The sequence below is a fragment of the Triticum aestivum genome, chromosome 3A (genome assembly GCF_018294505.1).
Source record: "Triticum aestivum cultivar Chinese Spring chromosome 3A, IWGSC CS RefSeq v2.1, whole genome shotgun sequence".
Classification (NCBI taxonomy): domain Eukaryota; kingdom Viridiplantae; phylum Streptophyta; class Magnoliopsida; order Poales; family Poaceae; genus Triticum; species Triticum aestivum.
In genome coordinates, this window is record NC_057800.1 from 38,928,267 (window position 1) to 38,940,806 (window position 12,540).

The 12,540-nt window shown below is 41.0% G+C and overlaps 1 pseudogene; it reads right to left on the bottom strand.

The window, feature by feature from the left end:
• Positions 1 to 6,784: 6,784 nt before the first annotated feature.
• On the bottom strand, positions 6,785 to 9,027 carry LOC123060073 (G-type lectin S-receptor-like serine/threonine-protein kinase SD2-5; annotated as a pseudogene).
• Positions 9,028 to 12,540: the final 3,513 nt, after the last annotated feature.

A 12,540-nucleotide genomic window follows, 5' to 3' on the forward strand; every position in this document is an offset into this window, starting at 1 on the left:
GTGTGCTGTACTGATAGCTATATGTGTGAACCATTGCAGAGCAAGTATTGTAGAAGCAGAAGCAACCTCAGTCTCAGCAGCCGCTCCAATTTCTACCGCATAAACTTCAGTCGTGTAAACAATCAAAATGACTTGTGAAACCACCGTGCTTACACCACTTCTTTTGTATAGGAAAGATTATGTGACAAAACCATGTAAGGTCAAACGGATGCATATATGGAAACCACGTTCGGGCCATGCTTTTGTGTTTATTCAAAAGAAACATGCTGACTTTGCCAGCCCAAATGCCAAAAAATTATAGAGCAATTTCTTAGCAAATCTGTTAAATCTGACCAAATGGAATTTTCCGTCACGTCCGCACTATCTCCTGCTGTCAATCTCAAGGAAAACAGAAGCACTGGTGGATCCTGAACACACTAGATTTGACGATGGCAACATGATGTTTAAACTTTAAACCTCAGCTGAGAACAAGAATAAACAGAAATATAAGTTTAGGTGATATATGCTTGGGCCTGAAGCTCGTGGCTAACTAGAAGAGCTGCCAAGCACAACCATACAAGCCAAGCAAGGTATGACCCAATCTGACTTGAAATAATACTTGGGGAAGCTGAAAATCCCTGAATAGGATTAGGTATTCAAAAGCATCTTGCTACATTGTATAGTTGGCTAGATAAAGGCACATGATGCGGAGCATCCTACGGTCATCCCAATGGACCGACCATCGTCTCAAGAAGTGCCAAGAGGGCCTATGACTAGAGCTAGAGCTAGAGCTCTCGAGACCGAGGTGACTTCTCTCCTTAGTGATATTGCATACCATCACACATGAACATCATGATTTACACAGAGAGAGAGAGAGAGAGAGAGAGAGAGAGAGAGAGTTTATATATATATATATATATATATATATATATATATACCTATTTACAGAATTGCTCTTTGCTTTATTTATATCTTTGAACAAGATGCTTTCGAGATTACAAGTCTTCTATCGATCTTCCATTTCCTTTCCTTTGCATCTTCATTTGGTTATTGTTTGCCTCTTATGCATTCTCAAAAAATCTCCAAAAAGATTGCATTTGTTTTTTCGTTTGCTTTCTTGTCTTTAGAACCATTATACCTACCTACCATGACTAAGTCATTCAAAGTAAGCTTTCATTGTTGCCCCGGTTGTTCTTTTTTGCTGCCTAAGATTTTGAAGGAGGAAAATGTGTAGTTTTCTGTTCCCCTAGTAATGGCTTCAATGAAAATAAAAATAAAATATATTAAAAGAAAGTTGAGTTTAAATTTAGAGACCTGGAATTGAATTGTTTTCACGAACTTGTGATGGTGCGGAAAACCATAATAACAATGCAAATGGACATCATCATAAGGAGCAATGAAAAATAAAGTTCCAATTCACTAAGGTTTGAGCACCAAAAACCAAAATGTTGGATTGAATCTTTTGGGATCACTGAGATCAGGATGCATGTCGAGTATAATTTTTGGAGATGCCCGTAGTGACATTGGGATGACTCTATGGATAATACGTTAGAATGATAATTATAACGGTCATGAGGTGATTGTTTAGTCTAATTTTTAGGGCTGTCTGAAGTGACATTGGGGCTGCCCTATTTTTTTTCAAAACGGAGGCAAAGATTGCCTCATCTATTAATTAAGCATAAGAGAATTGCCCAATTAATTACGGAAAATCGGGCAAAAACCGGAACAACAAGGGCCGAGCCCACTCCCATAGACTGAAACACACAGGGCAAAGCCCACCCTCCCCGACGACATGTCGACCTGCGGACAAACAACGCAGCTCCAATTCTGACGGAGAACTCAGAAGAACGAAACCAGGCACGGCTGGCGCCACGGAAGATCGCCGAAAGGAGAGAGGTGCGCCTATCCATACCTACATTATCTCATCCTGCTTTGATCCGACAAAAAAGGAACTTGGGAGCAGTGGTGGAGCGTGAAACAAAATTTAGGGGTGGCCAAATAAGTGTGTGACAAAGATAAGGCTATGGTGATCAGAGACGTCGGGGAATTATTAAAGCAATTAGCAGAAAAATAAGCTTATTTGGCAAAAGTTTCTGTAGGAAAGGGTGGTCAAGGCCCGAGTTCGTCTGCTGACACTTCGCCAGTGCTTGGGAGTGATCCTTTGTTGCACTTTTTAAGGGTACAAACATATGTTTTAATTATGTTAATGATATTGCGATTCGGCAGTAGTGAATGTATGAACCCTCGACTTTGTTTCCAAGCTTTAATACATCATTTTATTACTCACTTTTACTACTCCTATTTACCTTGTTGTCCTATTTTATTTTGAAAATGCGAAAAAATGTTATCATTCAAATTATCAATCGGTTCGTCGAAGTAGTGCATGTATACAATTAACAATTGTATTGGGTGTGTTTGGGGACACAAGAGATGACTTGTATTTGATTGCAGGGTTGTTGAGAGGGGTCACTTTCAACCTACACCTCACCCGGATTGACATATCTTAGGTCTCCATTTGAGAGAAAATTGATGGTGTCCTACAATCCTTTGCGCTGGAGGCCTAATAGTCTACAAGAATATACGTGCATAGTAGATATCATGGATCTGACAAACGGGTCACGCATAATGAACCAAGCCCACCCCTACTAGATGGCTCATGAACCAAGCCCACCCCTACTAGATGGCTCATATCGGTTCTTGCTATTACAGGTAGTTTCCTTGAGGCATAAGTTCGAAGCAATGAGGAACTTGAGCAGAAGTCGACTAGGCTAGAACCAAAGTTCGTGAATGTCGATGATTCATTGCATGACGATGATGGCGGTGAAGTTGCAGCGGTGATAGTCCGAGATGAGAAAGGACATATTTTTAGCTGAAAAGGACATTTTTTGCAGCACAATGTAATTAAGTACATTCAGCACGCTTCTGATGTTACGATGATGAGACAGGGGCTATGTGGGATGGATTGGTTCTTGCAAATATTTTGGGATTCCACGTGGAGGCTGAATCAAACTCCCTTGATGATATCAATTTTTGCACAAGGCAAAACACAATGGCGGGATGCGGCTACAACAATCTTTTGCTGAATTTTTTGATACGACAACAATAATTGGGAAGGTCAAATTTAAACATTGTCTTCGTGCTGCTAATACCGTTGCACATTATCTAGCTAATTTTTATTTTTATAATAAATTTTCTGAGACTTGGGTTGACGAAACTTCTGATTGTGTCGTCAATGGATTTGTGAACAATGTAATTTTGATATGAGTTAATAAAGCTACCCATGATAGCCCTTTCTAAAAAAAAGTCTTTATTTGACCATAACAGTACCCAATCTTCATGCTTCGGGGTGCTTTTGCACTCTCAGCTACACCTGATTTTTGTTTTTTGAGGTTAACTACAGCTGAGCTAAGTGTTGGAGATGTTTTTTTTTTTTCAGATTTTTCCTTTCAAGAAAATTGTGTCTGGCTTTGACATTCTTTCAGTGGGTTGCATACTGGTGAGGGTTAGCTTCAGGCACCCATGCGTGAATGAGGCAGAGCCCTGCTCATCTTTGTCGATTGTCTGTGAAAAAAGTCCGTAAAGTTGTCCTTGCCGAATGTAAGTTTACCGAGTGATATACTCCGAGTGTATTTTGCCCTTTATCGAGCTTTTGCACGGTCAACTACACCTGAGTTCTATACCTGACATGAATACTTACATTTCATGTATTTATTTTAGCATGTGATGTCTGCTTAGTAGGAGATGATGTTTTCAGTGACTACTAGTAAATGCGCACGTGCAACTCACGTTAATATTTAGGCAATATATCAATTGCATGCGGATATTAGGTATGTTATTATTTATGTGTTAATTATATGATTAGTGAAGTATTTGGTATAATATTAATTGCACGTTTAACGCTCGCCATTGTAGGAGTCTAGGTCGTTGGATTGACTTAGTTAGATGGCCAAGATCAGTTTGGATCTGCCCCTTTGGGTCTTTTTATATTGGTAGGTATAGATGAAACACTTTGTGGTGACTATTTCTAGCTCAAAATTTGTCAACTCGATGTCTCGGAGGTACTCATAGGTTAGAGAGTGCATGTGTGTGTGTTCATTAGGATGAATGTACATGGATAATGTGTGTGGGTGTTGAAACATACTCCCTCCGCTCGCTTTTATAAGGTGTTGAAGACGTTTCAGACAGCATGCAAAGCAGCCCATTTTTAGTTGTCTGAAACGACTTACAAAACTGAATGGTGGGAGTATTTTTTTTCTTTTGCATGAACATTTCAAAATTGTTTGAAATTTTTTAAATTTATAAAATGAACCTATCAAAATAAAAAAAAACAGCTGGAATACATTAAAATCAGAGAAACAGCCGAAATAAAAACAGAGCTGAAGGGCTACACAAAAAAATCTGGGTGCGACAATCCGTGGGCTGCATACTTGGCTGGGCTGTCCATGCCCGCACGAGCCAGGGGCCTTCCTCCTCCGACGCTCAAAGAAAAAAAAAAGGGAAACCTTTCTCCTCCAACTGTTGCCGGCGGCGCACCCACCAGCGGCGAAGTCGCCGGTGAAGTGGGCTGTCTGGCCGCAGGGCATTGCCGTCGCCATTCCTCGTGCCCAGTGCCGCATCTTTCCACCGCGCCCCATCAGCAGCCGCGCAGCCCGTAATCGCTGGCCTCCAGAGAGGGGAACCGCGTTGCCGTCTTCGGTTTGATCCCCCTCAATCCTCGTTGGTGGAGGTAGTTAGCCAAGTCACTTATCGATTCGAGACGAAACGCTCACGCATGGGTTCTTCAGTAGGGAGAAGCAGGGCAGGTCAAGGATAAGGATGGGGATGAATCACACGAACACCAGGCGGTTCAGTGTAAGCAGCAGCCTCTCTATTGCAAATTATGCGATGATTTGGTGCAACGGCATTACATTATATGATCATCAGTAGAAAACCAAATGGGATTATGGTCAGTAGCACAACTGATGTACTGATGTGTAGCTAATTAACAGTCCAAGAGTAACCGAGTACCAGTGTAGTTGGACATTTTCATGGCTTGGGTTCATGGGCTGGCCCAGAAACAGAGCAGATTGCCTACCAGTCATTGTTAGACTTGGCAAATTTCCTGACTGATTCCAGCCCTTGCCCAGTTGTTGGCCATCATCTAAGTTCCTCCTCCTACTCACCATTTCCAACACAAGCATATGCCCTGCCGTTAACATCTGACCTGTAGGATATTTCTCCAAAGTTCAGAACAATATTTTGGTTCTGGTAAGGCAGCACACTGTTCCTGTAGCTGCAGTCAGTGTGATTGTGATGATTTGATGCTTTAATCCCTCGCACACAGTTTTGTAGGCCAAAACCTTGAATACTTAGATTATATATACATGAATATTTAGCATTTTACACTTCCTGCCTTTAGAAGTTTCTGAGTACGACCAGTTGAACAGTTGAATGCCATATTTTCCATCTTTTGAGGAAACCGAGCAATCTGTTTAGACATAAGCACTTAATGAACATCACTACCTCCTCTGCCCTCTGGTCACCATTGTATAGCAAGTATCTCATCGTGCAGATATTCTTTTCTTTCAAATAACTCTGAATTTCAGCAGTCCCACAAAACGGGTCATTTTTCTGAAACAGAAGTTCTACTATTGCAGAAGTGTGTGTAAAGTCCATTTCCCCCCCTCTTCTCAAAAGAAGAAATTTTGTTATATCTGAATGATGGCCACTCCATATGAAATTGGAGTATTATTATTATTTTTTGACAAATATATGAAACTGGAGTATCACATAGGATCTCTGAAGCAACAAAGAGAGCTTAGAGACGAATAAAGGAACTTCATGCCTTTCCAAACTTAGTGGATTATTGTTAGTACAAAAAGCACTTGTTGATACTAAACATTTGGTGTTTATTAGTGTCTCGAAGTACCAATTTGCTTTCATAAGGTGCATTTCTCTGCTTTCTCCGCACATGTGAAAATTTTAAACATGCTATTAATTTCAAGTACAATAACTAGAAACAGATTTGCAATGGGAGAAACTGGACAAAACAACAAACTTGATTTATTCATCTGTTGTAGAGGCTCAGAAGCTGCTTGGAATCTGCTCAAGACCAAGACGTCTTTACTGACGAAAATGTCTTATTCACCATGATGGTTCTGCGGTTCCCGTGCAACAGAGAAGGATGGCCAGAGCCCTGTTATCTTGGGTTCTCTGGCCAATATGTAAAGAATGCAAACCAAGCTTCTTAATATCCTGGAGTACTGGAGCAACAACATTGACTTCACCGTTGATCAGGCCCGAAGTGCCTCCCTCGCTGGGATTGTGTTAGGTTTCGAAGAACCTTATGGGGGGGAACCCAGGAAATATGGATCAAGATCGAAGATCCATGTTGCACTGTTACCTTAATTAATGAAAATGATATATGTGTGTAGCTACTGGACAAATCTAGGCAATTTACAGTTAGTTTATGAACTTTGCAAGCTAAATTTCGATCTGAGTTCCTTCTCCTACTCACATTTTTGCAAGGTAAGAATCTGAATTCTTTGTATTGAAAATGTAGTAGAATCCTCTCACAGTCAATGGAAGCAAGCATAACATCTCATAAGTTATCAACACTTTTTGGTTATATCCGGGGTGTTTAAGAAAGAGCAAAATTTTATCAATGCATGTACATTTTACAGATTTCTCATAACGGCTTACAATAGGTTTGAGTCACTTTTTCTCCTTTTGAGGAAATCAAACTGTACCTAATGTCATGAAAACCAAGTGAACATGCTGCAGAACATAAAGGCACTTGCGGTAACTAACATACCAACTGATCAGTGTTTATTAGTTAGTTTCTCGGACTGCCCATTTACTTCTCTGCTTTATTGGAGCAATGAGAATTTTACAACATGTTAGTAATTTTTAATTTCAACCATGATAGCTCAAACCAGATTTGCACTACAGGTGGAGCTCAAAAGAACACAAATGAGTTCATCTGTTGTGGATCGAAGAAGGTTTGCAATACTGAGATATTATCCAAGTTAGCATAACTCAAGAGTTGTAATAATTTGAGAAAATAAAACAGACCATGAATTTTGTTTTACATAAGAGAATCTCCTACACACATTGTAATTGCCTACCTTGTCAGAATTGTCTCTATTTCACCTGGGGCCTGATACATCTGAGGCTAGAGGTGGCGCTGAAGTGCTCACATTTCCCATGCTACCAAAATTTGCTGGAGTTGTTACAACGAAGTTATGCTCTATGTTGAGGTCTACAGTCATGGCACCATCCAATACTTTTACCACCTGAGACATTTTAGGCCTTTTTTTGCAATCAATCTGCAAGCATCATCATCATCTGAATCACATCTTGCTTGTGTGCTTGCATGTCGTTGCTGTTATTGTCAATCAAAACTACCAACCGATCACTGTTTACCTTTTCCTCCAATAGGGTGATGAGATGGATGCTCTCTTCTGACTGGGAAGTGTCAAGGTTCTTTCTTCCACTGATGATTTCCATGACCACGACGCCAAAGCTGTAGATATCCGCCTTTTCCGTGATCTGTGATGTCAACCATTCAGGAGCTAAATATCCAGGTGTGCCCCTCATTCTAGTAACAACTTGGCTCATATCCCTGTCTATGAGTTTGCATAGTCCAAAATCAGAAAGTTTAGCATCGAAGTTATCATCTAAGAGGATGTTTTGTGGTTTGACATCCAAATGAGCAATTCTTTTTGTGCACTCTTCGTGAAGGCAAGACAGGCCCTTAGCTACTTGAGTTATAATCTTGCACCGCGTGCTCCAATCTAAAAGAGGGGCATCATTGTCATGTCGACAGTAGATCCATCTGTCCAAGGATCCTTTGGGCATGTACTCATATACCAGGAGCCTATGAGATTTCTCTGCACAGAAACCAATCAATCTCACCAGATGAATATGATGAATGCTGCCAATTGTCTGCACCTCTGCCGAAAATTCACTTTTGCCCTGACTTGTTCGATCCAAACATTTTACTGCAATCCTTTGATCACCAAATTGTCCCTTGAAAACAGACCAAAATCCTCCTTCCCCGAGCTTGTCTGCGAATTGCTCGGTTGCTGCTTTTAGCTGTTGAAATGTGAACCTCATTGGTGTTCCTTGTAGCACCCCAAACTCTTCCTCTTCTTCCGTCTCATTCCGTCGTTGTGTTCTTTGTTTACATATAAAGAAGATGCTGAGGAACATGATGGTGAACAAAATGAAGCCGCCTACAGGAGCTAGAATTGCAACAACTACTCTTACAGAGGCAGATTTCGGTTTCATACTTGCTGGCCCAATAGCTGCAGGCAGAGTACTTGGGGTCGGAGGTGTTACATCTGCTGGGGGCGCCGGCAGGGGACTTTCAGCTGTAGGTGATATTTCTTGATTTAACAGGGGACAGAAGATGACCTGGTAGTCTGTGCCCGTCGAGCAAGTGAAAGTGGAAAAATCGTTGGGATTGCTGTAGGCATCTGGGCACATCTTAAAGAAGACCGAGTTAATTGTGTAACTGCAATTGCTTTCCGCACTCCTAATACAAGGATTGTTACACCCTCCCGGAGCCTTCACCTCTCTTGGGCACTGCGATGTGATGTTGGCTGCACAATGCGGCCCCTTGCTGCACCCTGACCTTCCCTGAACCGGCACCGGCAGGAAGTCCATGGGCACGTTGAAGCCATCAATGAGAGAGATGTCGAAGAAATCATCAACACTTTGGCCTTGGCCAAGACTGAACTCGCCCAGCGTGTTTGGCGATCGACCTCTGACCGTACAGGCGAGCAAGCCGCTGCAGTCGCCAGTTTGGCATGACCCGCCTTCGCCAAGGAGTGAGCAGCCTGTGCGCGGCCAGATGCGCCCTGCTGAGGTACCAGCGGGCATGTTCAGCGCCCACGTCTCCCCCGGATCGAGCTTCACGCCACCTCCTGGCAGAGCGGCTGGCCACACGGTGTAGGTGCATTGGTTGATGATTTTGAATGTGGTGGCCTCGCTGGTGGCAGCGAGTAGGAGTATGAGGAGAAGAGGCTGGAGCCGGAGAGCCGAAGAGGTACTCGCCACTGCCATTGTTGTTACGATTTTTTTGCTTGCACGCGTTAACTTGAATCAGAGTCTTAGTTGGAAACTTACAATAGGGTTCTTGTGATGGCTAACAGGGACCGCATCAGTGTGTGGAATCATTCAACGGTCAGCATGAGAACAGCCTAACATGTCTATAGCCATGACTGTTTGATAGGATCAGATCGACTTGCTTGTTTGCTTGTTTAGTCCCTTTCGAATTGTAGCGGTACGTCTTCCAAAGAAAAATAATGGGAATCTGTACATGTGCATAACATGTTGTGTGATTAATTTTTCTGCCTAACAAAATTCTTTAAGCTGATGTAGACCTAAACCATAAACCCTAACTGTGCACTTTTCTGCCTTTCAGGAAATTGCTAGGTTGCACATCTTAGTTTGTTCATTCCTAATCTGCTGTTATGACTTATGATTTGTCGCAGCATTCCTGATCCAGAATCTGGAGTCAGCAACAGTTTAGAGGTACCTGGTGTTTGGGGGCAAGCTGAAGCTGACAGCGGTTGGCAGCTGCCTGGAAGCAGCTGGAGGTCTCTTCACCCGTCGACTGGCCTAGCTATCATATCTCGTCAACCAGATCGAGCCATGCATGTCTCACTCACCATAACTCTGTGGTTTGCGTGCAAATAAGGGCGGTGAAAACCTTGTGATCTTTGTGAACATCTCTGTTAATTGGTAGCTGTTCTTTTAACATACTAGGTAATTTCCTGTGCGTTTCAGCGGGGCAAATAAATGATGACCAATTGTGATTGATTTCTTTCAGTGAATTTATCGTGTTACCACTACTGACCGTGATTGATACCTTCTCATGAATTTAAATTTATTGTGTTATCAAGTAATTAACGATCATGATTGATTCCTTCCCATTAATTTATTGTGTTACCAGATATTAATCGGATTACCAGATTAAAAACCGTTATTAAAGAATATCGGGAGGGATGAAAAACCGATGAAATGTGAAGGTAACATATGTGGGAGGTTGGATGAAGGGTTGGTGGGGAGAAAAAGTGAAACATGGAACCTTAGGTTCTTTCTAAGTAGTTGTAGATATATAGATTGTAGATGTAGATGTAGACAGATTTTGTAGAGCCGGATATAAGGTTGCACGACTTTTTTGGTTGCGCCCTTGGTAGTTAAATCTAGCAGCTAGTATTAGCTGATTGTAGTTCTATTTCTAAGTACAGCACTGGTGTATACCTTGGCTCTTCCAAATAAATTGAAGTTCTAGTTTGTTCATTTTTTAGCCTGGTACTACTGTCAAGAAGGGAAAACCTTCATGTATGGTTTATTTTGAAATTAATAAACAGTAAGCATTGCATTAACGGCACATGAGCAGGTTAGTTAAGAGTTCCATTGAGTGAACTGGAACAAACAAAGACTTGACCAAAGCTATACTCTGTTTGTTGTGGCCGAGATTGCCCTTCTGAATTAAACCGCCTTCTATATATCACAACTGAAAGACATACCATGATATATGATTATTTGGCAAGCTTTGTTCTTTCTTTCATCTCTAAAACTTGCATGGTTGCCCATATTCCTGAGATAGCTAGTCTGACTTCATGAATTCCAAAAGTTGTTAATTATAGTTAAGAAAAAAGCAAGATTAAAACAAATATAAGTACTGGATAAAGAATATAAGTAGCTTTGAGATTTCAAACTTGCAGACTAAGTTAGTAATTTACATTTGATTATACATATTTACTAATTTGACAATTGATTTGGATCTCCCAAGAATTAAGACTACAGCACTGAATGATAACATACCGCATAGTACGATTGTAAGTTAGGTTTGACGACTATCAAACAGAGGGACAATTGCTAACCAAGCCCGAGCGCATGACTTAAGAAGCAAAATGAAGATGTCTGATCCTGGTCTATGGTTTGTAAGCCTAAGGATAAGGGAGGCATGAGAGTCATTAACCTGCAGATTCAGAATAGAGCTCTGTTAACCTCAAAACTGCACAGATTTTACACTAAAGTTGGTGTGCTAAGCGTTTCTCTTATTTGTAACACATATTATGATGGAGTGGTTCCTCATGCAACTGTTTTGGTTCTTTTGGTGGAGGGATATTATGAAACTTAGTACTGTTAACAGAAGTATTAATGTTGTCAAGGTTAATATGGATGACGCTGTCCTCTTCTGGTCTGATGCTTGGTTACCCAATGGATCGGTGCAGCCTATGCATGAACGTTTTGCCATGCTTTTCTCTTTTTGGCTGGATGGCAAGATTTCAATCAAGGATTTCTTGGATTATGGTGATCCTATTTATTCCTTTGCTCTGCCTCTCTCAATTGAGGCCATGGGAGAATACAGTTCCTTGCAACAGGCCATTTCTAATCAACCCAGGAAGGCTTCCACTAGTGCAGAACCGGGCAATAGCATCGGTTCATAAGGCCTTTTAGTGCCGGTTCGGTAACCGGCACTAAAGTGTGGGCACTAAAGTCCCCCCCCCCCACCTCCTTTAGTACCGGTTCAGCACGAACCGGTGTTAAAGGGCAACCACGTGGCACGAGCCAGCTCCGGGGGTAGGGAGCCCTTTAGTACCGGTTGGTGACACCAACCGGTATTAAAAGGTTGGGGGGTTTGGGTTTATGATTCCTTTTTCATTTAATTTTGTGTTTTCCATTTAATTCTTTTTCGTTTGCTGGTATTTTACGATACTACATATTGTACACGTTATGCATATATATAAATAGAATTTTTACTAGAACCGATCATATATATATATATATATATATATATATATATATATATATATATATATTTCCTACAAGCAGTGATAGTTACCACCACTTGCGTTTTGTATGTTGTATGTAGTATCTGTCGAAACCGAGAGTATGTACGTGTAGTATGTAGTATATAATAATGATTAGGTAGTATATATACAAATTTTTAGGTAGTATGTACCATTTTTTGAGTATGCTCTTTTTTACGTACAAATATGTACGTATTTTACAAATATAACAAAAACTATGGGCTCATGTGCAATTTTTTCATGTAACTTGTTTTGAAATATCTTAGATATATTATATGAACATATTTAAAATAATAAAATAGTATATATAGTACCACATGCTAGTATATGAGACATGTGGGGTAACTACCACCGGGTGGTAGGATGGATTTTCCCTATATATATATATATATATATATATATATATATATATATATATATATATATATATATATATATATATATATATAAGTAGAACGCCCGTGCGTTGCTACGGGCGATAACACATATAAATGAATCAAATAAATGATTAAGATGATCTTCAAGGTCGAAGCTCATTTCTCTCGCATACGTTCGGACGTGTTTGGATATCAAACGGGCGCCCAGAGGGCCCGTATGGGGGGGGGTATGGTTGTGCGGACTATCCGCGATGTGATCCCCAACACACGGCCCCAACCAAAAAAACCACTGTATGAAGCATCCTTTCCTTTTCATGCTCGAACCCTCCCTTCCATCTCGGTCTCCCGTCGTAGCGGGACATTTCTCACTGGAC